This window comes from Heterodontus francisci, chromosome 10 (assembly GCF_036365525.1).
Source record: "Heterodontus francisci isolate sHetFra1 chromosome 10, sHetFra1.hap1, whole genome shotgun sequence".
Taxonomy (NCBI): domain Eukaryota; kingdom Metazoa; phylum Chordata; class Chondrichthyes; order Heterodontiformes; family Heterodontidae; genus Heterodontus; species Heterodontus francisci.
In genome coordinates, this window is record NC_090380.1 from 55,996,491 (window position 1) to 56,023,041 (window position 26,551).

Genomic DNA, 26,551 nt, shown 5'->3' on the forward strand with positions numbered 1-26,551 from the left:
CTGCAGTTGCAAATTGCCATCTGTCCCTTCCTGTGTGGCACAATTCAAAACTCGAAGTTGGCCAGCAGGTTAGTCATGTGATTAACTGTCTTAACCACTCCTGCATTTGTGGATTTCAAAGCTCTCAGTGGGGGGGTAGGGGAGTGCGGTGTAGGGCTGTCTCTTACCCTGACAAGATGTGGATCACCATTGCCCAGACCAATCTCTGTTAATTGAATCAGTGAGCAATTCTTTTGTCTCTCCAAGCACTGTCACTCAGTATACAAATATTCTTCCAGCTAAATGTCTGGTGATCTTCAGACAAGTTATTTTTTCAATAATAAAAACAAGAAATGCTGGAAATACTCTGCAGGTCTAGCAGCATCTGTGGAGAGAGCAGCAGAGTTAACGTTTTAGGTCAGTGACCATCAGAACTGGGAGCAGTTCTCTGTTTATATACTTTATTTCTGGTGGTTGGTGAGTGTACCATGTCAATCATATTCAAGGTAATCCCTCTCTTTTCTGTCTAGAGCCCATGGAGTCATCTCATGAGTCATCGCTTGCAAAGACATTCTGTTTAACCTTTACTCATCCCGCCTTATCAGCTTTAGGAGCGTCTTGTTTCAGAGCTAGTGCTAGAATAATGTCCTTGGCAGAGATAATAGGCCTATGCTATCCTGGCTGTCTGCCATAGGATCTTTCTTAACAGAGAAAGGCAATCACAATACTATGTCTATTAATTCCCTCAGGATTCTATATTATTGTGAAAAGTATCTTTTATTAAATGTCCCTTTTCTTACAATATCTTTTCCTTTCAAACAGAGCACCTATGTGGGTGTGCAGGCATGTCTATACAACACCAAATGTTATGTCGATGCAGTGATGTCCTGAGTTTGAAGGAGAACTAAGGCACCTAATATATGCACTGTGTATTTCCTGGCTGTACACATTACATTATTTACCCTCATGGGTCTGCCAGCCTGAGTGCCTGACTTGTGCTGATGGCTAGTTTCAATGTGTGTCATGATATACTTTGGATTCAGTGTCATGGTATCAGCTCCAGTTATTTGGTCTGAGGTTGCATAATAGCATCACAGTGCCAAACCACTTCCTCGGGTGGGTCTCATTGGAGTCCACGCAGCCAATTTGGAATGAAGTCCAGTAGCTTGATACTATAGCCTTTTTTCCAAGTTCGTATTGCTGTAGGTATCAATACAAGATGAGAAGAACAGGTTGAGCTGAAACAGGTGGAAATTGTATTTTGCATTTTTTAGTGTTTTTTCCTCAGTAAATATCAGTCAGATGAAGGAAATTTGGCCCATTTTCCCCTCTTAACAGCTTGAAACACGAGGACAATTGTCTCACCTCGACCAGCACCCATGTGAAATCAACAAAAACAATGCAGGGATTAAGTCTAGGACCTAAACCATTATTTCTTCAAATTGAGACAATTACTGAAGGATGGGCAAGCAGTTGTTCATTATTGGTTAACAAAATGACACAGTTGTGCAGAAATAATGGTACTTTTTGACTTGTACATGAATTTCTTGTTTACTTGAGTCCATTATTGTAAGTGTTCGATCTACTGTTGCCAAAAGTTCAAGGGCTGAATTTTACCAGCTTGCTGCCAATCTCAAATGGAGATCCGAAGGCGCGGGTGTGCCGGCCACCGTCACCAATATGGAACCAGGACCAACAGCAGGAGCGAGTAAGTGTTTAATTCATTAGTTTAAATATATTACCATATTCAAATTGTGATGCCACCGCCAGCAATATGGGGTGGGGTCTTCCCGGCATAGAGCCCCCCGTGGTGGGCCTCTCCCGGAGCCATTTGCTGGGCTCCCCGCCACGACCCCCGATGTTGGTGGGGGTTGGTAAAATCCAACCCCAAGTTTTGGTAGCCTGATGGTGTTGCTTGTGTGCTTATGCCCAGTGCGCTATTTGACTGAGAACAGTAGCATAGTGGTTGTTAACTTGACTAGTAATCCATAGGGCTTGACTAATGATCCAGGGACATGAGTTCAAATCCTACCGTAGCAGGTGGAAAATTTAAATTCAGTTAATTAAATAAATAAACTACTGAATTGTTGTTCAAATCCATTTGTTTCAATAATGCCCAACAGGAAGGAAATGTGCTGTCCTTACCCAGCCTGGCCTATATGTGACTCCAAACCCAAATTAGTAACTCATTTTCCATATCCTGGGAGCCTCCTTTTGGTGAAGGCAGACATCAGGCTAGATTTTATGGGCCCCCCCGAGGCGGGGTTGCATGGAGGATCACAATGGGTGGTGGGGGGAGGAAGTCTTTAAAGGGACGGGGATCCCAGCTCCTGAAACTTAGATTTATAAAGACCTCGCTCCGGTGTGGGGCCAGGGAGCAAAAAAGGCAGAGGGGGGCTTTCCCCTGCCCTTTTTGGACCGGCGCCAGGAGCCTCACTTGCAATACAAAATCCATACCCTAGGATTTACCTCTGGACCACTAGGAGATACTTTCCTCCAAGGGAATATAAGATGAAAACCAAAAGTACCCTTTAACATTTGTGATTGGTGGAAGTATGAAGGTGCCTTGGAGAAACACGTTAAGAGACTCAGGGAGCTAGGCTGCTGATCATTTTAAAAGTAGCTTAAATATGTTTTTCCCCATAACTTGCCTGATCGTTCTCTTCCGGGTGGATTTTGAGACCTCCCATCTGTCGGAAATGGGGCCAAGAAAATTGCAGAGAATGATTTAACACCCCTTTCCCACCCTTGCTGTGGCCGATACATTCTTCCTCTGGGCCTACTGCTGGAAGGTTCAAGTGCCCACCTGTTTCAAGCATTAGGCCCAGTCAAAATGCAAATCAGTGTGGTAAGACATACACATGACCCCTTTTCCACTTTTGAACAGTATACTGGGCGGAGAGTGTGCACTGCATGCTCAAGATTAGCTGGTGGTCCGGCAAAAGAGGAGCTGATATGAAAGTTTTTGTTTATTTTGGTGGATTCTGAAGGAGCAAGAATGTTCCTCTTGGTTCACAAAAGCAGTCTGATCCACTGCTGCTCTGGGTCCCCTATATCCTGAAATCATTTCCACCACCTCCACTTACCTACTGTCTTCCAGCCCATAGGCCGGCCAGTCAAGCCGCCCGATATTAATGTTTCAGGAGCTCATTATCTGCCCACAGCCCAGGGGTCCTTTAAATGGATCCCAGTCATATTCAATTTAACAGAAACTATTTACTTGTAAATAAGTACATATACTTACAGAGTTGAAAGCAATGAGCAGTAGGGGTTCAGAGTATTGAAATGTCAGGTGTCATCACAGCAGCATTGGCAGCAGTGCAAAAATAGCAGCTCTAAGCAGGAGGCCAGTCATTCTGTGGTGAGATGTCAAGTCTGTTTTTTTCCCCCCTAACAGTAAAAAGTTCAGTAGGTTTTATTTTTCATGATTAATTGAAGATTTAGGTTTGAAGTAATCTATCCTGATCAGTCAATTTTTGGAAAGTATCTTTTTAATATATTGTGAATGTTTTGAAAATTTTGGGTAAGATTTGTGGTCCTTGAGCAGTAGGATGTCAGCTTGGGAACATTAACACTAAAACTTCAGATATCAATGTCAGCATCAAGCACTTCCAGGTGACAGATACAGAGTAGGTTCTCTCTACTCTACCCTATTATTATATCTTGGTCTGAAAATCAGAAAAGCATGTCTTATTGAATTAGTGTGAATTTTTCCATTTCCTATGCCAGTCATATTTAAAGTTGCAAACTCTTGTTCAAAAGGGTGAATTTTATTTTGGCGATGGGATTCTCGGTGGTGGGCCGGAAGGTGGGGGAAGACACCATCTCAGCCCTCTGTCAGACCCCCTTTGCAATTCCGTGGCAGGCAGGCAATTAATTGCCCACCGTCGGGGATGCTGTCCCTTTAAGGGATGAGTTTCCACCTCCAAGAGCTGCCAGCAGCTCTGCAGTCCCAAAGAGAGGAGAAGACTCCTCGGTCGGGATTGCCGGGGGCATTCAGGCAGGCTCTGCTGGAGGGCGGTGGTGGTTGGTGGGGGTGGTCTTCCCAGGGGGACCCTCCAGGAGCCCATGTTTTTCCAAAGGAGGTATCCCCCTCAGATCTCACTAGGAGGCTGAAAGGTTTTACCTGGCAGCATCACCCCACAATGGCAGGCCCCTCCGTCCTCCATTAATTTGAGGTGGAGGCAGGAAGAGGCCCTTAAGTGGTTATTAATTGGTCTTTTAAAGTTAATTTAATCTACTTTATTGAGACAAAATCAGAACAAGTTTATTTAGTTTTACTCAAACTAAAGCAATAAACTCTGGCAGCGATTTATAGTCTAACGCAGGCTATATACTTCTGGACAGAAGAGTGTACTTCTTTTCCTTGCAGCTTTTGGTCTTTGGTTTAAGAGTTCTTTCTCTCTTTTTCTCTCTGGGCTGGATTTTATGGGCCCCCCTGAGGTGGGTTAGGAGGTTGGGGGACCCATAGAATTGCAGTGGGGGGGGGAGGGCCAGTTGCCTCCCCATCGCCTAGCAATTTTGTCGGGGGCGAGATCGGCCGATGACGGCCTTCCCGCCCAGTAACCAATTGAGGCCTTTAAGTGTCACATTAACGGCCACTTATGGGCCTCTTCCTGCTGGTCTTAGGATTTAACCAGCGGTTGCGATGGTGGTGGGTGGGGTCCTCCACAATGTGATATGAGGCACTGTCCCTGCAGGCTTTGGAGGGGGTGGGGTGTCCCTCCTCCATGGGCAATCTGTGGCTCAAGTAGGACCCCTACCAGAGGAAAAACTCTACCTTCCTGGACCCACCCCTCCCTCTGCACTACACGCCTACCCTCCCACTACCATGCCCCAGCCTGCCAGAGCCTGCCAGTCTGGTCCCAGCGACCCCGTCTCACAGCTGAGGTCTGGGTCTCCAGCGCTGGGCCTTGGTCCAAGGCCTGTGCAGTACTGGCAATGGCCACCGTTCCTGGTGGCCTGCCGATAATTCTCAGCTGCTGGCCCTGGACTGGCTGGCAAGTCTTGGAGGCAGGATCCCCATCTTTAAGGGGACGGGGTTCCCGGCTCAGGCCATTTAAGTGCAGGAACAAAGCAAGATCGCACCGGGGTTGGAAAGGCCGAGGCAGGGTTCCCCCTGCTTTTTCAGGCCAGTGCCGGGAGCCCTGCTGGCCACAAAATCCAGTCCTCCCCCACGCTTTCTCTCTCTCTCCCCCTTCTCTCTCTCTCTCTCCCTCCCCCTTCTCTCTTTCTCTCTCCCTCCCTCCCCCTTCTCTCTCTCGCTCTCCCTCCCTCCCCCTTCTCTTTCTCTCTCTCTCTCCCCCTCTCTGGTTCTTCTCTTTGCCATATGGACGCAATAGGGAGGGTCGCTTTTATCCTGAGCCTTATCCAATTAACCCCTCCCAGTGTCCAATCATGCCCACCTTTATGGTGATTCACCAGAGCAGAAGGATGCATACCCTATTACGACTTCTTCATTCATCATCTCAGTTATCTCAGTCTGTTAGATTCCTTCAGTTGCTTCTTTCTAGCAGCCCCTGAACATCCTCTGTTTTCAGCTTACACTCACAGTTAAAGTCTCTGCAAGTTCTTTTGTCTGACACACATGGTTTGAGGCATTATTTCCCATAATTCCTCTACCTTGACATTAGTTTACAGTATTTCCTACTTCTACATATCCTATTAAACTAAGAAATTTTAAGAGGCACCCTTATTTTCCTACAGGACTAAATAGGAAGGGCTTGGGAAGACGACAGGCAATCCACCCACCCGCCTTCCCACACAATTATATAGCCACCCCTCCAGAGCCCATCCCAAGAGGGCCCATAATATTCATCGCAAAGTATTCCTGGGATCTAGTCACGTGACATTTGTCCACAGTGTGCAAATGTTAGTGCATTGCCCCATAATCTTTAAAGCAACCTGCACAAGTAGAAGATGCATAAAATTTGTAAAACTTGGGTTGTAGTTTAATTTTTGTTTCTGATTTCAAAACTCACATATTGATTATAAGCAAGAGTAAATACTTGGTGTCTAGTACCTGAGATAATAAAATTGACTTTTAAAATCAAAGAAATAGGGTTACCAGTTAATCAGGCTGTTGATTCTATATTTCATTTATTTCCTGATTTAGAGCATTCCTGGCCATTACTTTAATAAGTAAGTAGCCATCAAGCATCCTGATTGGCCAGATTTCTGCTGGTAAAGCTGTTGTCTAGCCTAGACCTAGTTGGAAGCCCTAAATAAATTGTTGTCATTTAATCAGCCTGTGCAGTTTAGATACTATGCTTACTTTATTTCCTGACATTGATAGCAAAAAGTTAGATTTTTCAGACATTTTTGCCATATAAACTCTGAATAAGTGTTAAACATCCATCCTGGAAAAACCTCTGAGGGGCACAGCAATTTTCATTTTTTGCCTTTTGCCCTCATAACTGAAAAATTCCTGGGACCCTTGAGGCCTGCAGACCAAACATCGATGATTTTGTCACAAATTCAAAATGTCCAGAAGGTCCACTTGCAGAAAATTGCTCTGCAGGGTTAAACGTCATTGCCAAATTTTTCTCCACACATTCAACCGTAAATTAGTGTGATGAAAGTAATGTTATAGGATCAAATCTAATTCTCAACAATGACAACTTGCATTTATACAGTGGCTTTAATGCAGCAACATTCTCAGGATGTGAAAGGAGTATATGATACCTTGTTTTTAGCTAATTTTATCATGTAACCCTGCAAAGTTGATGTTTTCTTGGAAATAATTTAATCTTATTAGTGCCCATAGATGTGACTATAAATGATGACATCTCAGTTAATCTTAGAACAAATAAGTTAAAAAATGCAGTGACTATTTTATTGACATAATAAAAGTGAATTGACATTTGCACAGTGTGATTTATGACATAGGAAAAACATGGATAGTGGATCATATTTCAATTCTTGTAGCTAATTGTGCTGTACTGGCCAGTGTGCCGTTAATATTAAATGAGAATAGTAGATTTTGGGTCAAAGTAACAGGAGTTTATTTACAGGGGTCTTCTCTCTAAGGTTAACACTAAGCCACTCGAGGTTCAGACCCGTGACATCACATCCTGTGATAATGCTTAAGGTCTGTACACATAATCTACCAGTACCAGCTTATGTACATCTCCCCCCAGATAACTGACTTAATTCATCAGGTTTGTAACGCTGTGGAGTTCTTGCGACTCTGCCATAACATGTTCTTCTTTCACTTGTTTGGGGTATTGGGTCTTTCGGTTCTTCCTCATTGTCCTATGTATGAGTGGAACTACTGGATGACTCAGCTTCTCTGTTTTCACTGTCGTCTGGGTGATCTATTTTTGGTTGTATCACTGGTTTATCAGTCTCTCTGGTAGCTAATTCTCTTGATTTTTTCTCCCATTTATTTTTTCTGTGATATCAGTACCAATGATCTTCTATTTCCCCGTATCCATCCCTGGTCTGTCTGGACTATGTAGGATTGAGGATATGGAGATTTCACCATCACTTCCCCATATCAACCCTGATCTTTAATCCAAACCAAATCTCCAGGTCATAGGCCTGTTTGATTTTTTGCTGTGTAGTGTTTATCATGATTCTCTGTTAGGATTGACCTGTCTTTCTCTTCTGTCACCCTCACCCTTTCCCAGTCTTCTGCACCGATTCATGGCTGAAGGGTTCTTTGGAGCATGGGTAGTTGTGTCCCTAACCACCTCTTCTCTTTGGCGGTCCCTCGGGAACGAGGATGACTTTCTTCCACTACAGTTTTCTGGGTCCTTAGGTGACTGAATAGTCCAATCCTGATATTCCAGGTCCTGAAGTTCATTTTAAGGGGCTCGAAGATGCCGGTTACCGTTGTACACCGACTACCACACGGTCCAAGCGAAGCAAGGTCTTTGTCCAATGGCAGGGATGGCCAAGATGATTGAAGACCAAGCTGAGCTACATGGACGGGGGCTAATACACACACATGGCCAGCATGTCCAGCTGGTGAGCCCGGATGCAGGCCATGTGGATCTGTGTCCGAGTGTTCTTGAAGGGGTAGCTGAAAGTCTGCTCCAAAGGCTCCTGTGACTAGGGCTGCTCGGGACCCCTCCTGCAGCTGGCAGGAATAATAACAAGCTCACTGCCCTGCATGGAACAGACGTCGCTAATGAAATGTGAGAAGAGGTAGCTGACCCAGGCCAGATATGACTAGGAAACAGCATCCACAGTGAATTGCATAGTTGCCTCACGAGGCCCATGGTCACAGAGTTCAATCACTGCATTGCCAATACTGAACAGCCACTTGCAGCAAGGGGGTCCCAGTGACACAATGCTTAAAATTGAAACTGGCACAGAGTAATGAGTGCTGCTGGGCTGTAAGAATGACTTACTAGTCTATGACGAAAGACTAGTTTTTTTGAGCTTTAAGGTTGGACATCCTGGAGAAACCACACCAAAGGCACTTGGGAATCACCAAGTGTAGAGCAATTAAGCTCCTACCCATTAGCAACTCACATGGGGCCAACCCATTCTTCAGTGCCGTTGATTGATAGCTTAGTAGTTCCAGCTGAAAATCTTTATTCTTTTTCAATAGCTCCACTTCTCCATTGCCCTGGGGGTACTTCGATGAACTTGCAACATGGGCAAACCTGTACGTTTCTGCGAAATTTTCGAAGGTTTCATTCACAAATTGTGGACCATTGTTGGAGATCACTAGGTGTGGAACGCCATGTGTGGCAAAAATTTTGTTTAATGATTTGATTATGGCTTCAGAACTCTGGTCATGCATTGATTTGACTTCAACCCATCTGTAGTAATAATCAACAACAATTAGGAAAATCTTCCCTTTATGTTCAAACAGGTCCCAGGCGCACCCATGGCCTGGGCAGAAACAAAGACAACATCAGTCGCTCCCTAGTGTCTTGTCTGGAAATCATCTCTTCAATCTCCTTGGAAACACCAGGCCACCATATTGGGTTTCTCCACTCTTTCTCTACACTTGGTGATTCCTAAATGTCCTTAGTGTGGTTTCTGTAGGATGTCCAACCTTGAAGCTCTTGGAATAACTGGTCTTTCATCATAAGAATAGTAAGTCATTCACAATAGTAAGATGGCTTCTTCACTCATGATATTTTCTTAAAGCCGGGTTATCAGGCATATATTCTGGCCAACCTTCTCGGCAAAACCCTCTTACATTCTCGCACACTTAGTTCTCTTTTTGTAGGTTTCTAATTTGGTGTAATCTTTGAGCAGTTGCTGGCAAATCTTGAGTTATAGTGAAAGCAGAGACTTCCACTTCCTCCAAGAATGAGACACCTCCCAGTTCAGGTGTAGCTATTGATGACGCATCTGCTGTTTCCCTGGGACATATTCAGTTGTTGTGTCATATCTCATTAATCGTAGTTGAAATCGCTGTACTCTTGGGGGTAATTTTGCTATCTCCTTTGAATTGAGCAACATTACAAGTGTCTTGTGGTCACTTTCAATCTTGACCTTGAGGCCCAGTACGTAGTGCGAAAATTTCTTGCATGCCCATGTTGCTGCCAATGCTTCCTTCTCAATTACTGAATACCTTTGTTCCATTTCTGTCAACAAATGAGAGGCAAAATACACAGGCCTGCATCGTCCATCTTTTTGAATATGAAACACGAATGCACCTAATCCTGTTGCTGATGTATCTGCTGCAATAATGGTCATTCGCTCTGGATCACAGTGTGCTAATACTTCTGATGAAGTAACATTTCCTTGAACTTCTCAAAATAAATTTTCCGGCCATCTCTCCACCACCAGGCATGGCTGCTCTTTAGCAGTTGTCATAAAGTCTCGTTATTAGTGGCTAGATTTGGTAGGAATTTCACTACCTGGTTAACCATACCCATGAATTGCTGTAAATCTGTTATGTTCTTTTGGCTCTGGGAAATCCTTTATTGCCTTTGTCTTCTGTGGATCTATCTTGATGCCAAATCTATCAATTATGTGGCCCAGGAACCTCACCGTCGACTGTGAAAATACACACTTCTTATTTAATGTGAGACCAGCCTCTTGTAACCTGTGTAAACAGCTCTTGCCCTTGTGCTGTATTCCTGTTGGTTTTCTCCATGAATCAGAACATTGTCCATGTGGCAGATAATCCCCTCTAAGCCTTCCAGGATTCTTGAAGTCATCCACTGGAATATCTCTGGTGCTGATGCAATATCAAATGGCAATCCGTTGAAACAGAATCTTCAGAAGGTAATAAAGGAAGTTAACAATTTAGACTCTTTGTCTAAAGACAACTGCCAAAATCCAGTACTTGCATCGAATTAAGTGAATATGGAGCTTCTCCCAATTTGGCAAGGCTGTCGTTGATTGACTCCATAGGGTGAATCTCTCTCTACACCTTTATTGACTTGGGTAAGGTCCACACAAATCTTCGGATCCATCTCGGACACACTGCCGCTTGCTCAAAGCTCTCCGGTAAGGGTTTCGACTTTTTCATGCTTCTCTCTGATGTTTTCGATATCTTCTGTCTTTAGCCAACAAAAGTTGCTTTTACCGCTGCCACTCTGTACTATCCTGGTCAGTGTGCCGTTAATATTAAATGAGAGTAGTAGATTTTGCATCAAAGTAGCAGGAATTTATTTACAGGGTTCTTATCTCTCAGGCATCTACATTAACACTGAGCCATTTGAGGTTCAGATTCATGAGATCACATCTGTGATGATGCTTAAGGTCTATATACAAAATGTACCCAGCAACAGCTTATGTATATTATGCTACACTAATAGGTTTATTGTGCAGCATAATTGGACCTAATAAAATAGTTTCTATTCATATTGCAGTCTTCTTACAGGTTTGTTATTTCTTGAATCACATTACTATGGAGTTATCTTTGTATTTTCTTGTAGTTAATCATGTCATGTTGACGTTTTTAAGTCGCAGCATGTGAGCAGCAGTAACTCATGACCAATATGTGAAATGTATTTCAGTTTTAGGAGCAGGCAATGAAGACAGTAGGGCACTATGTCTTTCATCTATGAAACATCATTTGACAACATCATTTTAAAATCAACCATTTAAATAATTGTCTTTTAAATGCACAGACTCCAATGTATTTATCGAAATGTAAACAACCCAGTCCCACTTAGACATAAGAATGATGGGTCCCAAGGGGTAAATTGAGCAGGAATTAAGACAAGGACATCTTAAAATGGATGGATGGGAATGATCTAGTCAAAGAGTTAAAGCAAAATCTATTTATATTTTTAAGATAAAGATATAAAACAAATGCCTTGATAAATTTAGCAACATGCACCCCATGATAATTAAACATAGTGACCCATTAATGCTAGTAGTAACATAAGCTTACCCATGTTGGTGAAGCACCAATGCAAGGTCTTTATTTCAACAGACCAGTTTGTTCGTGGCCAGAGAGCTGGACCAAGGCTTTGCTCTCCCCACAGTTACAACCAGTTACAAGCCTGACTAGTCAGTGAAGGTCAACATTAGAGTAAAGGTTGACACTAGTTTATTCTCACAAAGCACACTAATTACTGTAGTGTCTTCACTGTAGGACCTCCATTAAGTTTTGTGGTGCACCGAACATAAAGAATGTCAGCTGGTCCACTTCAGAGGAGATGGATCAAATCTCAGAGGGGAAGCAACCCTTTCTCCTCTAATTAACCCAGCATAAGCAAATAAACTACTTCCTTTTCCTTCATGCATCCTTAGGTGCCTGCAGCTTTCCTTAGAGTTGGTTTTTCTATATGCCAAAATATGCTAATTGTTACAACCAGGTGAGAAGGGGTCTAGGAGTTCCCTCTTAGCTTTTGCCTGGTTTAACCGTAACAAGGTTTAATTTTAGAAACACTGTTTTTTTATCCCTTCAGTGAATCCTTGGATCACGGCTCCAACTGTAAGGCAAAGACATCAGACAGGTTTCCTTAGATTTAAACAAGAAAGGTAGATGTTTATTAATCTCAAACTCTAATCCGATTAACGACTACAAATATGTGATGCGACCACACTAGCCTGCATACACGATAAACACACATGCGGATAGAGACGAAAAAGTAGAAAAGAATAAAGGGGAAAAGTTTGAGTCGCGATATTATAATTACAGTCCTTTGAGCTCAATGTGGAGTCTGGTTGTCGGTAAATCCTGCTGTTTGTTGGGGCCCAGTTCATGCTTCAACTTGTTTCGATGTCGGAGTCTTTTTTCTCTTGAGGTTTACGTATCTTCCGTGGGTCTGATGGCTTGGGAGAAAGCGAAAGAGAGACAGTGAGGTGAGAGGCTTCCTTGTTCCAGCTAAAGTAATTACTTCTGCAAATGAAACCCGACCCAAGCCCGACAGAATCACATCCAGCCCGAGCTGGCTCGAGTCCTTTCATTTTCAAAGTGATTCTTGACGACGCAGTCGGCCGCTGACGTCATCAGACTGCGCCAAGCTGCGTACATTCGCAAATGGGCTCCTGCTCTCTGTGCATGCACTACATTCCACAATGCTGGGACTGGTTGACGCATGCGCAGATGACATCCGCCCGTCCGCGCTCTCCCTCCTGCCATTGTGTGCTGCCATGTGTTTACGTTGCTTTTGTGTGATTATTCGCCATCTTTAGTCCTGGCAGCTGCCTAAACGTCGCAAATTTTGACGTTTTAGTGGCACAGGCTGCATTTGCACACGTGCCACCGCAGCGCCACCTAGTGGTTGTGTTGTCAGCAAACGCAGCCTTCATTTTTTCCCATGCCCGACCTGACCACAAGAAAGGGTGGCACAGTGGCGCAGGGGTTAGCACCGCAGCCTCACAGCTCCAGCGACCCGGGTTCAATTCTGGGTACTGCCTGTGTGGAGTTTGCAAGTTCTCCCTGTGTCTGCGTGGGTTTCCTCCGGGTGCTCCGGTTTCCTCCCACATGCCAAAGACTTTCAGGTTGATGGGTAAATTGGCCATTAGCAATTGCCCCTAGTATAGATAGGTGGTAGGGAATATATAGGGACAGGTGGGGATGTGGTAGGAATATGGAATTAGTGTAGGATTAGTATAAATGGGTGGTTGATGGTCGGTACAGACTCAGGTGGGCTGAAGGGCTTGTTTCAGTGCTGTATCTCTAAAACTAAAACTAATTTTCAGTTAACCTAGCTTCCGTCTTTCACTTTTTAAGCTTGTGCAGATAAGCAACAAAAACTGTAACTGGACTTGAAAGGTTGTTTAAAAAGTACATTAAGAATGGAGCCACATACCGGAGGTGATGATAGAGTGTGTCCGACCCGGCCCGGCCCAAGCCCAAATGCTGGACCTGGAAGAGCAACCCGACCCGAGCCCAACACATGTCATCAGGTCCCGTCGGGTTCGGGTTGGATAGCCATGCTCCAGTTCCAGCTTCAGTTGCAAACTGCCGTCTATTCCTTTCTGCGTGGCATAATTCAAAACTCCAAGTTGGCCAGCAGTTTAGTCATGTGACTAACTGGCTTAACCACTCCTGCGTTTGTGGATTTTAAAGCTCTCGGTGGGGGATGTAGTGCTGTCTGTTACCCCGACAAGATGTGGATCACCATTGCCCAGTCTAATGTGTTAGTTGAATCAGTGAGCAATTCTTTTGTCTCTCCAAGCACTGTCTCTTAGTATGCAAATGTCCTTCCAGCCAAGTGTCTGGTGCTCTCTTTAACAAGTAATTTCTTCACTCCAACAACAATTTAAAATTAGTGTTCATATGAGGAAATTAATATGCCTCATTCTTGGCAGGTGGGGCTCTTCATGACATAATCATGTTCAGAAACAACTTGTATTCATTTTACACCTTTAACATGATAAAACATCACAAAGTGCTTCACAGGAGTGAAATCAGACAAAAACTGACCGTTCAATTGTAACAAGTGACTACTGTCTTACAGAGACAATAGTTTGCAGTCCTGGTGAGACATTATTATTCCAAAGCCACCTTGACTGACATTGCAGCTCATTGGTTTCAAACTGGAATCTTGGAACATTATGCATTAAGCATTAAACACTGCTTTTCAAACTAAATGCTTGTTTTGGCAAGACAATCAGTTAATTTATTCGTAGCTGATTTTTTTCTAATTCCTTGAATTGCCTAATACTGACATACTTCTAATGTGCAGGCCAATAATGTGCAGTTAATTCATGCAATTCAAGTTACTGAGTCATGTTTGGAGTAAAATATTAGAAGGCTTGAGAATATTAAGCAAGTGGTATGACACAAAAAGTCTAAATTAGCCTGCTGACACAGAATGTTGAGTTCTTAATGGACTGTACCATGGAGTGGCAGAAGATAGGTATTTTCTCAAGTGGCAACTGATACATAAAGCATGTTTTGTGGAATGGAAATCAGAATTCAAAGCAGCATTATTAGAGGAGGTGGTGGCCGAGTGGTAATGTCACTCTACTGGTAATCCAGAGTTGCAGGCTAATGCCCTGGGGACATGAGTTCAAATCCCACCCTAATAGCTGGTGGAATTTAAATTCAATTAGTTAATAAAAATCTGGAATTGAAAGGTAGTCTCAGTAATAGTGCCATGAAACTACCAGTGATTGTCATAAAAACCTATCTTGTTCACTAATGCCCTTTAGGAAATTTACTGTCCTTATCAGGTCTGGCCTACATCAGACTCCAGACCCACAGCAATGTGGTTGACTCTTAACTGCCCTCTGAAGTGGCCTAGCAAGCCACTCAGTTGTCAAGGACAATTAGGGATGGGCAACAAATGCTGCCTTGTGAGTGACGCCCACATGAAAAAATAAAAAAAGGTCAGTGGACAAATTAAAGTCCCATCTTCTTGGCGAGGAAAAGCTGGGACAGCCTAATGAAAGGAGAAAAGCTAGAAAAATGGACAGAAGGATTTTTTTTACATATTTTTGAATTGTCAATATTTACTTAGTGGAAATTTTGTTAGGTCATACTCCATACTTCCTTAATTTTTCACTGGAGTCCAGATTTTATCAGATCAACAAGGGAGGAAAGTGTAGTGAGGAGTACCTTTGCACTAGAGCAGATACACTGGAGTAGGTTTAATGCCATGTCGGGAATGTTGTATCACGGAGGGTTTAGATCATGGGGTGGGGGGGCTCCACACTGCATTGTAGCATTCCCAAGACATTCTGCACCACCACCCCCCCCCCCCCCACCCCCCACCACCCACCACAACCTTCTTTACTTACCTTAATACAGTCACAGATTGGCTGCCTGTTCCTAGCAATTGAAAGCCTACTTTATGTTGAAAAGTTTCAACCAATGACTTCATTGGCAGTGCAATGGGATTTTAACTTCTGGATTTTGGTGGCCCACAAGCGGCCAAACCATGGCATGAATTGTGAAGAGACCAAGTGTACGGTTATCATGGATTGATTTGCTTACAAATAATTCTTTTACTCATTTAACCCTAGTATTTGTCTGTACTTGTATGGTAACCTACGTTGCTTGAGTGACTTTGACTGTAAACTGCATGCCTGGACAGGGACTTAAAAAGCCCATAGCGAGATGAGTCAGGGATTTTTAAAGAGGTACTTAATATTAATGATTGACCTAGATTGTAAGCTGCACAAGTAACTGTCATTGTTTGTGACAAACTGCAAAGTCAAATTGATAAGAACTAGACAATGGCATCAGACTAGAAAACCATAAGGCTCAGAAAGTGGAGTAATAGGATGCCTTGCTCAAGATGTCATAGAAATAATGGAGGTGTGAAAAGCATATGTGCAAAAGGGCACAGCAGAGCAAGAGAAAAGAATGATCGGATCTATCAGGCAGGTCAGGTGGTCAAGAGTACAAGGGGGAGCGGATTTCTAATGAAAGGTGTGGAGATAGGAGATAACGGAATACTTTAGCCTGAGCAAATGCTGGCTGGAACCTCATGTTGGCTTGCTATATGATCGAAGTGACAGAGGGTAGAAGAGAAATGACCGAGAGGGGACAAAGTGCGCTAATCCCTCCTGTATCCTTTCAGGTAATCTGTTTGGAGCTGCAAATTACTGCCTAAACACCGTAATGTGTTGATCATGCTGTGTAACAATAAAATAGATTTGCTGCAACCAATTGGTATAAGGTCCGAATCCCATGCACAAAAATGTTTTACACAAGGTAGGTTTTTAAAAATTACTTGTCTGTGGGATCCTTGTGAGCCAGGAGGAGCAGCAGTGTTTGCCCCAGACCCAGTAAGGAGTACTTGGACCTCCCCATCTCTAACCTTTACAGCTCTCCTTGCATTGGGCAGCAGCTCCTAAAGCTCTTGCCCGGTGCTAACCTTTGGTCAGGGACCATTCCCTTGGGTCATCAAGCTCCTAAACCAATTTTTGCTCCTGACACCACTGCAATTATGTTTAGCCGGAAGACTATGCTGGATTATTTAGATGAGGTCTGGAAGTTGTAGTCACCTAGGCCTCATGCTGAGCTTCCCATGGGGGTGTCCCTGCCACACTGCACCTCTGCAAGGCCCACACTACCTCCCAGTTAAAATAAACACCACTGGATGCAGCAGCCACATTACTATAACCACAAATTTGTCAATGTCTTTAAAATTGTGGTCTTTGTGTTGTACTTGATGCTAATGAATTACTATATTATTATCCAAGTAACTTTAATCAAAACTTCCTTTTTTGCCTGATTTGTCTGGGATCACCTTATTTTCAATCAACTCTAATCATGGATGATATACAATATCTGGGTTACTTTTGCTAAATGAAGCAAATCTTAACATTCACCAACAGATTCACCGTTACATTAAATTTAATCTGATGGAAATTCTGAGGGGCTTTACTCCATAAATGTAGCTAACATCAGCAGTTTTACTATCTGGTACAAGTGGTAGTGAAAAGATAATTTGACTTGCAATGACTGTAAATTGTTCATCATGATGGAGCTACAGCTGCAGTCAATTAAAATAGATGGTAGGCTCTTTGTGATTGACAACATTAATGTGTTTCTACTGCTGAGGAAAGAGCAGGCTCAAAGAAGAGTTAAGGACCGCTTTTTCTCTCACGATCAGAAGCTTCACTTGATGCAGTTGAAATGGTTGTTTGGTGTAGGAGAATCTTGTTGCCCATCTGGGTGGAAAACAAGTATCTTGAATATTGTCACAAATTAAGCTGGATAATGAAGGTATTTTCAAATTGTTTCAAAGCAAACTCCTACATTTACATTATCCACTAAAATGAAATAATAGCATGTGATTAATGGCATGACCTGCTTATTAAGGGTGGAAATGGTATGATCTTAGTTTTCTTCAGTTATTGAAAAGTAATACATTTAGCTATGTTTGGCCTTGATTGATGATTGATGATCTAGGCTTTCAACTATTTAAAAAGCCTCTTGTCTTCGACTGTATCTGCAAGATAAATGAAATTACACAAGTACAAAATACATTGCTGGGTTTTACGGTGGTAATGATGCCGAAACTGTAAGCGTTCACCGTCATAACTCCGATGAAACTGACAGCAACCTCTGGAGACTGCATATGTTCAGAATAATATGGAAATCCAGAAGTTGCTGTCAGTGATTCTGCACTCCTCCAGAGGGTGCACTGTTGAGGTTACCCCAGAGTGCAATCCCAAAGCCATCAGTAAATTGGTGAAAACTTCCACTTTTATACTTAGTCTCACTGTAACAACCCTTGAAAATGTTACAGCTTGTTGAATAAGCTGTAATTGGGTTTTCAACAGAGTACTAAGTTCATAATTACTGCTAAACACTCTCACTGGCCCCGAAAAGCTAATTTTATATTTGTGCAATGCCAAATTTCTTAATTATAACATTTCCACATTTTAAAAATAATTTTTAAAGCTCATATTTTAGCTTCCATTTTAATCCAATCATATTCATTTATTTTGCAAACTGAAAATTTAAATTAGAAGTGAAGGATTCAGTACTTTTAACTTTGCTGGTTTGATAGCTATGAGAATAGTTTAGCATGATTGCCTGCTTACTCTGCTTGCTGACATTATTACAGCTAACTGCCGTCAGGAAAGGGAAAATCCACATCACAGAGAACGCTTGTGGGCAGCTTCCCTTGAGGTCAGTGGGGACCACTGTTGCTTCGCCTCGGACCGCAAAATCCAGCCCAATTACATTAACCATTTAGAAGTAAAGTATAGCAGAAGTTTACTGTTGACATTACTACTAATCTTTTCTGACTAAGCCTATATAAAGCGAAATCAAAGCTGCAACATGATTGTTTGTTTGAATAATTCTGCGATAAAGAGCCAGATTTTCCTCTATGATGCAGACTAAGAGGTAAAGTCATACAGTGAGGCCTACTGCTATTTCCTCATCCTGAGCTCCATTCCCCTTTTCTGTTATGACTGCTGTCATTTTCCCACCCACTGAATGTAAATGCCAGTAGAGAGGGTAGGGGGATTTAGGGTCCAGCTTCTTGGCTCATTTCTCTTCCATCTACTCCTTTTTACTGTCATTCCTTAAAGTCATCAGGTGATAGGTGGTGGTAGGCCCAGGGTAGGGACGGAACTGGCCCTGACAGTAGAAGGAGGAAAGGACCCAGTAGAGGCATCCTCACTCTCTATTTCATCCCAATCTCCTAACTACTGCAGCCTGAAATAGAAATTTGATTGACCATATTCAAGATTATTCTTCCCATCTCATCTGGCCTCCTGACCCTTTGGATCCTGCTGCAGCTGTGCCAGGATTTCCTTTATTAGCAATGGCAGGAATCCTGCTGGAGTTGCTACTCTTCCAGCTCCTGGTTATTGTGCATCTTCTGCTCCTTCTGGTCTACCATGAAAGACAGAGCTTTCAACCAGCACACGGCTACATTTTGGAATTCTCTTTCTAAACCACTCTACAATGCTGTTTATTCAACTACTTAAAAGCCAACGCTAAATTGAGTTCTTAGCACATCTTCCTAACTTTTCACAACTCTTGCTTGTTACCTGGGCAGTGATGATTTACTATATTAAAGATGCAAGTTGTTAGCTGTTGTGATCACGGAGGGAAGGACTTACCAGAAGGATATATATGAGCCTCACTGGCAAAACCAGCTTTTATTGCCCATCTCTAATTACCCTTGATCAGGCGATGGTGAGTCACCTACAACTGAGTGGCTTCATAGGCCATTTCAGTGGGCAGTTGAGAGTCAGCCGCATTGGTGTGGGCCTGGAGGCACAGGTTGGCCAAACCAGGTAAGGATGGAAGATTTTCTTCCCTGAAGGACATTAGTGAACCAGATGTGTTTTTAGGTCATTATTAAGGAGACTAGCATTTTATTCCAGATTTATTGATTAATTGAATTTAAATTCACCCAGCTGGTGTTGTGGGATTTGAACTCGTGTTTCCATTAGTCCAGGCCTCTGGATTACTAGTTCAGTTACATTCCCACTTTGCTATCATTCCATCACAAATTGCTCCAAATCATGCTACTGCGGGGACCAGTGGGATGCAGATTTGATCTTTCCACTCTGCTGAATTTTCAAATGGCTAAGGTTAGGAGCAGGTACCCACCTACCTCCAGCCCACTGTAATCCCAATCTATTTTCTTGAGTTTAGCAGGACTTAGTAAAGAATTCTGATTGAGTTGGAGTTTGTGCAACGGGAAGCTCAGGATGTTGGCATGGAGAATATTGGAGAAGCAACAGCACATCTATTTATTTTAGTGAGTGTTTTTTAAAGCCCAGCTCTTTTTTGTAAAGAAAGTGGGATCTGTATAGGAAATAATATTCTCCTCACCTTTCCAGTATTTGCAGCTGAGAGAAGTTCGCTATCTTCTGCATGCATGAACTTAGGTAACATGATAACATTATTAATTTATATAGGGAAAGATGCTAAACATGGGGCTATAAAAATGTTACTATTCTGGGATTACAAAAGGAACGTTCCTTGGTGCATTGAGTATTGTATATGATTCACTGAATTTTCAGATATGTAGCAGTTCTCTCATTTCAATTCACATTCTTCAAGTTTTCCACTGCTTCAGACCAAGTTCCAATCTTCACAGTGGCCTAATACTCATAGAATACTAAAGTAATCCAATGAATTATGTATTCCAAGAAAATATTGTTTATTTACATGAAATGCTAACATTCTTTAGCACTTCAATTAGATACACTCTCTTAATTTCCACATATATGCTGACGACACTCAGCTCTACCTCACCACCACTTCTCTCGACTCCTCCACTGCTACTAAATTTTCAGACTGCTTATCCGACCTCCAGTACTGGATAGGTAGAAATTTATTCAATAAATATTGGGAAGACTGAAGCCGTTGTTTTTGGTCCCCGCTCCAAACTCCATTCCCTAACTACCGACTCCATCCTTCTCCCTGGCAACAGTCTGCGACTAAGCCAGTCTGTTCGCAACCTTGGTGTTACATTTGACCCTGAGGTAACCTTCCGACCTCATATTCGTGCCGTCACCAAGACTGCCTATTTCCACCTCTGGAACATCGCCCCTATCTCAGTTCATCTGCTCCTGAAACCTTCATGCCTTTGTTACCTCTAGACTTGACTATTCCAATGTACACCTGGCTGGTGTCCCACATTCTACCCTCCCAAACTTGAGGTCATCCAAAACTCTGCTGCCTGTATCTTAACTCGGACCAAATCCTGTTCCCCTATCACTGCTGCTTGCTGACCTACATTGCCTCCTGGCCAAACAACATCTTGATTTTCAAATTCTCATCCTTGTTTTCAAATCCATCCATGGCCTTGCTCCTCCCTATCTCTCGAATCTCCTCCAGCCCCACAACCCTGCAAGTTATCTATGCTCCTCTAATTCTGGCCTATTGTGTATCCCTGTTTTTAATCGTTCCTCTATTGGGGGCTGTGCCTTCAGTTGCCTAGGCCCCAAGCTCTGGAATACTGTCCCTGCACCTCTCTGCCTTTCCACCTTGCTTTCCTTCTCAAGACAATCCTTAAAACCTACCTCTAAGACCAAGCATTTGGCCATCTGACCTTTTTGTGGTTGTATCTCCTTTTGTGGCTCCGTGTCATACTTTGTTTTATAATGCTCCTGTAAAGTACCTTGGGACGTTTTATTATGTTAAAGGCTCTATATGAATATATGTTGTGTGTACTGTACTCCATGGCCACTTATGTAACACTGTATTTATTCTTCCAAAGGACCCAGCCTTTATTGTTTGCAGTTATTTCCACAGGGTATCCACCATGCATGAAATTTATGCGCTTGGTATATGTGTAAATATAGAGTTGACATTTAGTAAGTCAGTTGAATAGCATTGCAGTTAGGTGCAGATTAGCAACTGCAGATGCTATTGGTGAGTTCCTGAGCCTAATCTGTCTATAGCAGATGCTGAGTGAATGTCCGGCAGTTCCTCACAAACCGATATGAGGATCTGGGATGCTTATACTGTCCTCAAAAGGACAGCATGGAGTCCTGGGGACAGATTTACGCGGCCAAACTCTTAAGCAAAGTGGCAAAGGGAGAACCTACAAAAAGGAGAAGCCATAATTTTAAAATGGATGAAAAGTATTTATCCAGTATATTCTGAAAGATCGTGTAAAGAAATTTAAACAGGTGTATCAGTATCATTTGGTCATTGATAAATTGTACTTTGTTTGAACAAATAACGTTCAAAATTGTCCATTTTGTATTTTAATTTCATTATTGCCCTGAGGTGCAGAATGGAATTTGATGTTTCTGCAGATGTGTTTGCAGCATGCTGATTGGCTCAAATTTCTGTTCAGTATAAAAAAAAAAGGCCAGAATTTTGTGGTCAGTGGTGAAGTGACGGTGCTCACCACTGACCTCAAAGAAAGCAGTCCACAAAGCTTCAGTAAGCTCTGTGGCACGGATTTCACCTTTCTTTACCTCATCAAGTAGGCTAAGTAGCCAGTTGCATTGAAGAATTCTCACAGACAACAAACAAGGAAGTAACGAGCAGGTTTTATCATATACGTTTTATAATTTCACAGAAATCAAAATAAAGATAGGGACATATACATGGGATTAAGGTCGAAGTTGAAATGTCAAACTTCAGAAGAAAATTGAAAAATCTATGGAATTTTAATCATTGGAGAAATTTGACAAAATTGGGTTTTTGGGGTCAGAAAGGTTGTTTAGCAGTAATTATGAGTTAGTACACCATTAAAAACCCAGTTACACCTCATTCAACAAGGCATAATTTTTTCAAGGGTTTTTACAATGAGAATAATAGCTTAAAAAGTGAAAGTTTGTATCAAATCAGTGATTTCTAATTGCTTTCCGTCTGTGAGGAGTTCAACAGCACAGTGGAGGACTGGGAAACTGCTGACAGTAAGATCTGGATTTCTGCGTATAACTGCACATGTACTGATGACACAGGTTTCTGTCAGTTTCATGGAGTAATGATGGCGAACATTAACAGTTTTGCTGTCCCTCCAGCTGCAAAATTGTGCCATTATACAAAGATTACATGTAAAAGACCAGTAGAATGCTTTTTCTGTCTAAAAAGAGACATTTGTTTGCCAAAAAATAAACAGAAACCAGATCAAATCCTTGGGAGGGAACAAGAAAGTTCAGTCCTTTTGAACAATAATCTTGATACCCTGCCCATTCCACTATGCACCCTTAAAATAAAATTGACAACATTCTAAATGCGTAAAAAAAAATTCACAAACTTCCTCATAAACATATCCATTCCATTGTCCAACATCACCAGCAACGTTTACAATTGGTGGCTCTCGGTCCTCACCTTTGCATATTTTCCATCTCGCAAGGTTTGATTATTGAGCTGGACTGCTCTCTTTCACTCTCTTTGCTGCTTGACTTAATATTCATCCTGTAAAAATGTAGCAGGAGTCCAGAGGCAGTGATAATCCAGTTTCCAGTGGAACTCTTTTAGCATATGATGGTTGGCCTAAACTTTCACCTACATCAACCACCTCCACCAACCCCCCACCCCACCCAATCAAGTACTCACAGATCTTAAAGCCCATTCATACTCCAAGACACAAATGAATCCTGCCCACCACCAGCCCCCACCCCCCCCCCCCCCCCACTTTGCCACCGCAGAACACTCTAGTATCCCAAGTTTTCTAAATACTCTGCAATACTGTGCCTGAGTGGCTTGATACTGCAGCCCTACCAAATATTCATAGATCTTGCACCTCAGTTGCCTCATCAGCTTCCAATGCTGTGCCCATTCTTCCATTGGACTAAGGCAATTATTGTCACTACTGTCAAATCTCACAGGTCCCAGATCCACCAAGTGTTTCCCAACTGTATGAGCTTCCTTAACTTCAGTTGTCTCTGCCCGGTACCAAACATGGGCCCAAACCCTCACACCAGTGCTTTCTGGCCCTTTCCAGTCCAAATACTCAGCCTTCTTTTTTCACCCATGTGTCTTAGCAGTTCCGGAACAGCATCTGACTGCTCCTGGTAGCTATCTCCATCTGGATATGTGCAGTTATCTACTTTGTTTGTTGGGCTTTAGAAATTGAATGCATTATTAATGGAGCATGCTTTAGAGCCACGCAAGGCTTGAAAACATACAGAACAAAGAGATCATGAAAAACAGACTTGCACCCATACTAAAAGAATGGACAGTAAGGCACATATAGAGAAATAAACATCATAATGAAGAAAGTGTGAGTTCCATAGTGAACAGTGCAGAGCCAGACAGAATCAGGGAGACATTGGTAGGAAGAATTTTCTCAGTAGACCATGCTAGAAAAACAATAAAGATCTACTGAATATATATTCCCATCACTGGATATGGAAAGATGGCTCTGAAAGTAACACATTTGGAAGGATGTTGTTAAAATAAATTTGAGGAGATGGAAGTGGATACCCTTGAAGAAAGCACAGTGTTGTATGAGAGACACAGAGTGTCAAAATAATAATCCTGTACTCAGTGTGTTAATGAATAACAACAAATGATTACCCTGGTGAATGATACTCAGCTGGCGCATTGGTTTGGATGATTCACAGCTTTTGCCTGGGAAGGCAGTTAACCTGCAGTCTATTTTGCAGCTGGGAATGGGCTTCGGGTCAGTGAACAAGGGGTTTTGATGATGCACTTGGGAACTCTCTTTGCTTGCCTGTAGACAAGGGCAGACTGTCATTGGCTGCTTTCTGACCAGTGGATTGATGAGATTATGTCCTCAGTGCAAATAGAGTGATGGGATTGGTCAGTGCAAAGATTTATGGGGACAGACTTTTAATAGGCTGCTATCTTCTCTGATGTCTGTTCCTTTCGTGAAAGTGGATTTATGGAGCTAATAGGAATAGATAATTTTTTTAAAGTCATATATGTTGGAAATAAATCACAAATTGCAATAAAACCTGTCATGAAGTGAACATGGGAGCCTCCAAGACAACATCTGTTTGTTCTGCATATATGTTTAGGTTGATTTGATTAATGTTAACAATGCTATCCATATATATTGATGGTACAGTTTTTGAAGTCCACCATTTATAACTTCTACTAAGAATAATCTCATTTTATTAGTTCTTTGTGCATAAGGAATGGCTTGCTTGTGAAAATGAGGCCTAGCTTTTGAGCACTGACATTTTAAATACATTATCCTTATTTGATGAAAACTATTACAAGCATTTTCAAATATACGGAGCAGTTTATTTCAAAGAATAACCATATTTATAAATGCAATTTCAGAATATTGAAAATATGCTTTTGGTGTATTGGGGACACATTTTACCATACAGTGTACATCATTACTCCTGAATATTAATATATTGCACAGCATATTGAGAACAATATGACATCCACATAATAAATCTATTCTGAAGTACAGTTGCAACTGTGGAAATAATGTATTTGCAACATGTCTGCTACATTAATACTAATAGCCACATAGTTTATACAGGATGTTGCCCCAAGAGTGATCGATCACCAAGTTGATTACCTTCACATTTATTATTCTATCTCTGTCAACCATACCCATTTACTCCAGAGGTCCCACTCCCGCTAACAGCTTACATTTTGAAAGCTGATCTCCTAGGTTTCAAATTGTTAACAATGATATATTTCTGTTCATTTGATGCAAGTACTGAAATTAGCACACTCTACTACCCAAATAAGAGTCATAGATCTTTTAATTTTCTTCTTAAATTTATAATTTGTTTTACTTTTCCATGTTTTTCTATTCTCTGTTCTGCTTTCCTGAAAGTGCTGACTTATGCAGGGTTAAGAACATGATAAATAGGCACAGGAGTAAGCCATATGGAACATGAAGGCTGCTTCGCCATTCAGTAAGATCATGGCTGATCACATACCTCAAATCTACTTTCCCGCACTATTCCACATATCCCTGAATTACCTTTGTGCCCAAAAATCTAACAATCTCAGTCTTGAATATACTCAACAGCTGAACATCCACAGCTCTCTGGAGTGGATAATTCCAAATAGTCACAACTCTCTGAGTGAAGAAATTTCTCCTTTGGTCAGCCCAAAATGGCAGGCTCCTTATTCTGAGACTATGCCCCCTAGGTCTAGACTTTCCAGCCAGGGGAAACAGCTGCTCCATCCTACCAAGCCATCTCAGAATTTTTGATATTTCAATGAGATATCCTCTCAATCTTCTGAACTCCAGAGAATATAAGACAATTCTACTTAATCTCTCCTCATAGGACTGCCCTATCATTCCAGGATTCAATCTAGTGTACTTTTGTTGCACCTGCTCTAAGGCAAGAATATCTTTCCTTGGGTAAGGAGACAAAAATTATAACCAATTACTCCACTTGTGGTCTCGTCAAAGCCCTGTACAATTGCAGCAAGACTTTCTAACCCTTGTACTCCAAACCCTTTGCAATAAATGCTAACATACCATTTGCCTTTCTAATTGTTTGCTGTATCTGTATGTTAACTTTCTGTGATTCATATCCAAGGATACCCATATCCCTCTGAATACCAACATTCTGTCGTCACTTGTAAAAAAAAAATCCACTTTTCATTTTTCCTACCAAACTGGATGATTTCACAATTCTCCACATTATACTCCATCTGCCACCTTCTTGTCCAATCTCTGAATTGGTCTGTATCCCTTTGCAGCCTCTTTGCATCCTCGTCGTAGCTTACTTTCCCACTTAGCTTTATGCTATTAGCAAACTTGTAGATATTACATTTGGCCCCCTCATCTAAGTTATTAATTGTAAATAACTGAAGCTTGTGTTGATCCTTGTGGTGCTCCACCAGTTACACCCTGTCATCTTGGAAATGACCTGTTTATTCCTACTCTCTGTTTTTGTAGTTATGTAGGTGCTGACTATCTTCTGATGCCTCACCAAGTGGCACTTGGTGAACCCAGATGATGAATGTTGACAGGCTATTGATATGTTGAGGATATCACAACTGAGCAAATTCTGTCCACGCCCAATATCATAAGTACATGCACTTTGTGTATCGATCACTAATAAGGAATCAGTAATGGGATCCTTGGTTGACTTTTTTATTCCCTCACTAGCCCAGGCCAGTTGTGGTATCTGAATTGCTACCTTGGCTGAAGTCATGTAATTCAGCACTAATAGGATATTGAAACTGAGTTCTTTCTGATCACTATGACTTGTATAAATTTTTACTTGTTACAACATGAAACAGAGCATTTACTTCAATTTTGTATGTCTTTCTTCAGATTTGTATTTCTTCCGACCAGGCAGAAAGCTCGACAATCTGCGTTGTATCCCCCCTAAAGCCACAATATCCTTCCTG